Below are 5,000 nucleotides of genomic sequence, written 5' to 3' on the forward strand. Positions count from 1 at the left end.
CACAAGGCGTGTTAAAGGCTGGTTAAACTGTCGAAAGAAACAAGGCGTTAATGTTTCAGAAGCGCCTATTGAAAGGTGTCTCTCAAGCTGCTCCCTGACTGGGCCCTGTCCGTTGTCATGTTAATCGCTGGTTAAACTGTCGGAAGAAACAAGGCGTTAATGTTTCAGAAGTGCCTATTGAAAGGTGTCTCTCAAGCTGCTCCCTGACTGGGCCCTGTCCGTTGTCATGTTAATCCCAGGGCGGGGGCGGGACTGCTTTGACCGGGAGACCTGTTTTCTGGGACGCAGGTGTGACATTCCAGGGAGGCACCTACTTTGTGCTGATTCGAAACGACCACGACAACGGCAACTTGCAGTTCTATATTACAACAACAACAACGCGCGTGTGGTAGTTGGGAGGGGCTGCGTTCGCGCTCTCCCCCCTGCATTGAAACTCAAAGTTCGATTTTCAATCCCATAGTCCACCAATCGGATGGGAGACGGTGTGTGTGTGTGTGTGTGTGTGTGTGTGTGTGTGTGTCAGTGTCAGTCAGTGTCTCTCTCTCTCTCTCTCTCACTCTTACTCAGAGCTGCTGTGGAAGGAAACCTTTTTAAAAAGAACTTGCATATTGAAAAAAAGATGTGTCTCAAGCTGCCGGGGCCCTGTCCATTGTCACGTTAATGGCAGGACGGGGCAGGACTGCTTTGACCAGGAGACCTGTTTTCTGGGACGCAGGTGTGAGATTCCAGGGGACCTGCTTTGTGCTGATTTCCCTGCCTCCCTCCCCCCAGGACTTCCTTCTGAACACCTTTGTCGTTTAATCGAGGGCCAAAAGCCTGCCTGTGAAAGGGAAGGATCAGCCGGTCAGCCCCCTGCTGGTCGCTGCTGCCAGTGCAGCAGGCGTGCGTGTGTCCTCGGCCTCGTGTCCAGGTCCCTCAGGGACTTGAGGCAGCTCTCCCCGGTGGTCTCGTGGTCAGGACCGGGCTTCGAATCCCAGTCGGGGGGGGGGATGACTTTCTGCTGCAGATTAATTGGCATGAAGGAAAGTCTCCCCTCCTGAGCGTAAAGCTCCACCCTCACCACCACCACCGCCTTTTCCTCCCCTTGACAAACGGACAGACAGACAGACAGACAGTCAGTCCAGTTCGGGAGCGCAGCTTTCATTAAGCAATGGCGTTTGTGACAACTCATCGTCTGACAGGTTGATGATTTCCCCACACGCCTCCTGCCGAATAAAAGGCTCACCCTCCCAGACACTACCCCCAGAATCACCCACCCCGCCCCCCCGGGGTGAATATTAAGCCCGAGAACACCGACTGTAACCAACCGCAGTGAAAAGTTGAAGTGGCAACTCATTAACCAGATTTATTTTGGGCAACTCATTAACCAGATTTTTTGTTCATTTGGTTTATGAGTTGCCAAGTGTAAATCTGGTTAATGAGTTGCCACTTCAACTTTTCACTGCGGTGGGTTACAGTCGGTGTTCTCGGGCTTAATATTCACCCCGGGGGGGGGGGGGGGGGGGTGTATAGCGGGCGATGGCCGGTGTGGAGTGCGTTTTTTGGGGGTTGATTTTCACTTTGCCTCGCTGGTGGAATTTGTGGGAGGCAGGCAAGGGGATTGGTGTGGGCTGGTGGGCGGCAAGGGAGATGCTTGCTTCGGGGTGTTATCCTCACTTTGGTCCGCTGGTGAGAGTAGGCAGCGGCAGGCTGGCAGGCAGGCAAGTGTGATGTAGTGTGGGGTGCAGTGCAGTGCAGTGCAGTGCGGTGCGGTGCTGCCCTGTCGTTTATGAAAGGTTGTAATGACACTGCTTTGCAGCTGACCATGTCCACTGATTTGTGACGCCCGTATGGAGGCTGATATCTCAGGAGGGCCGAGGCCGATTTCCTCCGGGGACGGCTCGTCGCGTGCGGCAGGACGAGGCGCAGCGGACGGTACCGAGCGCTCGGAGGTGCGGCGCTGCCCGCCGGAGGTACAGCGAAAGGCTGCAAACCGCTTTCCGCCTGCTAACTCGGCGGCCGTCAGACCGACCGACTCCGCTTTACCACCGGAGCTAGAGTCGGGCAAGGGGCACCGAAGGGTACCGGAAGGATCGCGTTCGCACGACGGGAAGTCGACTAGCGGGCCGCCGAAAGCGAGCCGGGGGCCCCCGGTTTTTCTGTCCCACCTGGAGACTGATATCTCAGGAAGGCCGAGGCCGATTTCCTCCGGGGACGGCTCGTCGCGTGCGGCAGGACGAGGCGCAGCGGACGGTACCGAGCGCTCGGAGGTGCGGCGCTGCCCGCCGGAGGTACAGCGAAAGTCTGCGAACCGCTTTCCGCCTCCTCTCACCGCACGGCTCTCCTTTTCACCCACTGGCGGATTTTCACCCTCCGACTGCTCGCTACCGTCCGCTGCGCCTGGTCCGGGCCCTGTCCATTGTCATGTTAATGGCAGGGCGGGGCAGGACTGCTTTCACCAGGAACCCGGTTTTCTGGGTCAGAGGTTCCAGGGGACCTGTTTTGTGCGGACTTCCCTGTGTCCGTCCCTCCATGCCTTCCCCCCAGGACTTCCTTCTGAACACCTTTGTCGTTTGAGCGAGGGCCAAAAGCCTGCCTGTGAAAGGGAAGGATCAGCCGGTCAGCCCCCTGTTGGTCGCTGCTGCCAGTGCAGCAGGCGTGCGTGTGTCCTCGGCCTCGTGTCCAGGTCCCTCAGGGACTTGAGGCAACTCTCCCCGGTGGTCTCGTGGTCAGGACCGGGCTTCGAATCCCGGTCGGGGGGGATGACTTTCTGCTACAGATTAATTGGCACCTCTGAAAGAAAGTCTCCCCTCCTGAGCGTAATGCTCCACCCTCACCACCACCGCCACCTTTTCCACCCCTTGACAAACAGACAGACAGACAGACAGACAGTCAGTCCAGTTCGTGAGCGCAGCTTTCATTTGGAAGCAGACCCTGCTTGTTTCAAGTCAACGACGCCAAGTTATTTTGCACTTTGAATTATATCGCTACGTGCGAGCGGCACTCAGCCTTGGAGAAGAAAAAAATACCACTGAGCTGAGAAAGTTCTTTTTAAAAAGGTTTCCTTCCACAGCAGCTCTGAGTGAGAGAGAGAGAGAGATATCAGCTTTATTCTCAGTAATAATACACACACACACACACACACACACACACACAGACACTGGGAAAGAGCTGATTTTCCTTTTGAATATCTCCCCACGGGGAGCTGCACCGTTCCCAGAAACACTGCAATACTGGGTCGATGCGTGGAGTGGACGGAGCAAGCCCCTATTCCATCTCCCTGTTCTAAAATTCAATTAAAAATAATAATAAATAATATGTGTGTGTGTGTGTGTGTGTGTGTGTGTGTGTCGGTGTCAGTATCAGTCAGTGAGTCAGTGTCTCTCTCTCTCTCTCTCTCACTCAGAGCTGCTGTGGAAGGAAACTTTTTTAAAAAGAACTTGCTTATTGAAAGAAAGATGTGTCTCAAGCTGCCGGGGCCTGTCCATTCTCCTGTCAATGGCAGGACTGCTTTCACCAGGAACCCGGTTTTCTGGGTCAGAGGTTCCAGGGGACCTGTTTTGTGCGGACTTCCCTGTGTCCGTCCCTCCCTGCCTGCCTTCCCCCCAGCACTTCCTTCTGAACACCTTTGTCGTTTGAGCGAGGGCCAAAAGCCTGCCTGTGAAAGGGAAGGATCAGCCGGTCAGCCCCCTGTTGGTCGCTGCTGCCAGTGCAGCAGGCGTGCGTGTGTATTCGGCCTCGTGTCCAGGTCCCTCAGGGACTTGAGGCAACTCTCCCCGGTGGTCTCGTGGTCAGGACCGGGCTTCGAATCCCGGTCGGGGGGGATGGCTTTCTGCTGCAGATTAATTGGCACCTCTGAAAGAAAGTCTCCCCTCCTGAGCGTAAAGCTCCACCCTCACCACCACCACCGCCTTTTCCACCCCTTGACAAACAGACAGACAGACAGACAGACAGTCAGACAGTCCAGTTCGGGAGCGCAGCTTTCATTTGGAAGCAGACCCTGCTTGTTTAAAGTCAACGACGCCAAGTTATTTTGCACTTTGAATTATATCGCTACGTGCGAGCGGCACTCAGCCTTGGAGAAGAAAAAAATACCACTGAGCTGAGAAAGGTCTTTTTAAAAAGGTTTCCTTCCACAGCAGCTCTGAGTGAGAGAGAGAGAGAGAGAGAGAGATATCAGCTTTATTCTCAGTAATAATACACACACACACACACACACACACACACACAGAGACACTGGGAAAGAGCTGATTTTCCTTTTGAATATCTCCCCACGGGGAGCTGCACCGTTCCCAGAAACACTGCAATACTGGGTCGATGCGTGGAGTGGACGGAGCAAGCCCCTATTCCATCTCCCTGTTCTAAAAATCAATTAAAAATAAAAGTAAATAATATGTGTGTGTGTGTGTGTCGGTGTCAGTATCAGTCAGTGAGTCAGTGTCTCTCTCTCTCTCTCTCACTCAGAGCTGCTGTGGAAGGAAACTTTTTTAAAAAGAACTTGCTTATTGAAAGAAAGATGTGTCTCAAGCTGCCGGGCCCTGTCCATTCTCCTGTCAATGGCAGGACTGCTTTCACCAGGAACCCGGTTTTCTGGGTCAGAGGTTCCAGGGGACCTGTTTTGTGCGGACTTCCCTGTGTCCGTCCCTCCCTGCCTGCCTTCCCCCCAGCACTTCCTTCTGAACACCTTTGTCGTTTCAGCGAGGGCCAAAAGCCTGCCTGTGAAAGGGAAGGATCAGCCGGTCAGCCCCCTGCTGGTCGCTGCTGCCAGTGCAGCAGGCGTGCGTGTGTCCTCGGCCTCGTGTCCAGGTCCCTCAGGGACTTGAGGCAGCTCTCCCCGGTGGTCTCGTGGTCAGGACCGGGCTTCGAATCCCAGTCGGGGGGGGATGACTTTCTGCTGCAGATTAATTGGCACCTCTGAAAGAAAGTCTCCCCTCCTGAGCGTAAAGCTCCACCCTCACCACCACCGCCGCCTTTTCCTCCCCTTGACAGACAGACAGACAGACAGACAGTCAGTCCAGTTC

At 54.9% G+C, this 5,000-nt stretch overlaps 2 pseudogenes; both read right to left on the minus strand.

Annotated features, from left to right (window-relative positions):
* Positions 1-3,179: 3,179 nt before the first annotated feature.
* LOC137319994 (U2 spliceosomal RNA) lies at positions 3,180-3,296 on the minus strand (annotated as a pseudogene).
* A 959-nt stretch (positions 3,297-4,255) lies between these two features.
* LOC137319988 (U2 spliceosomal RNA) lies at positions 4,256-4,372 on the minus strand (annotated as a pseudogene).
* Positions 4,373-5,000: the final 628 nt, after the last annotated feature.

The sequence above is a fragment of the Heptranchias perlo genome, unplaced genomic scaffold (assembly GCF_035084215.1).
Source record: "Heptranchias perlo isolate sHepPer1 unplaced genomic scaffold, sHepPer1.hap1 HAP1_SCAFFOLD_958, whole genome shotgun sequence".
NCBI lineage: Eukaryota > Metazoa > Chordata > Chondrichthyes > Hexanchiformes > Hexanchidae > Heptranchias > Heptranchias perlo.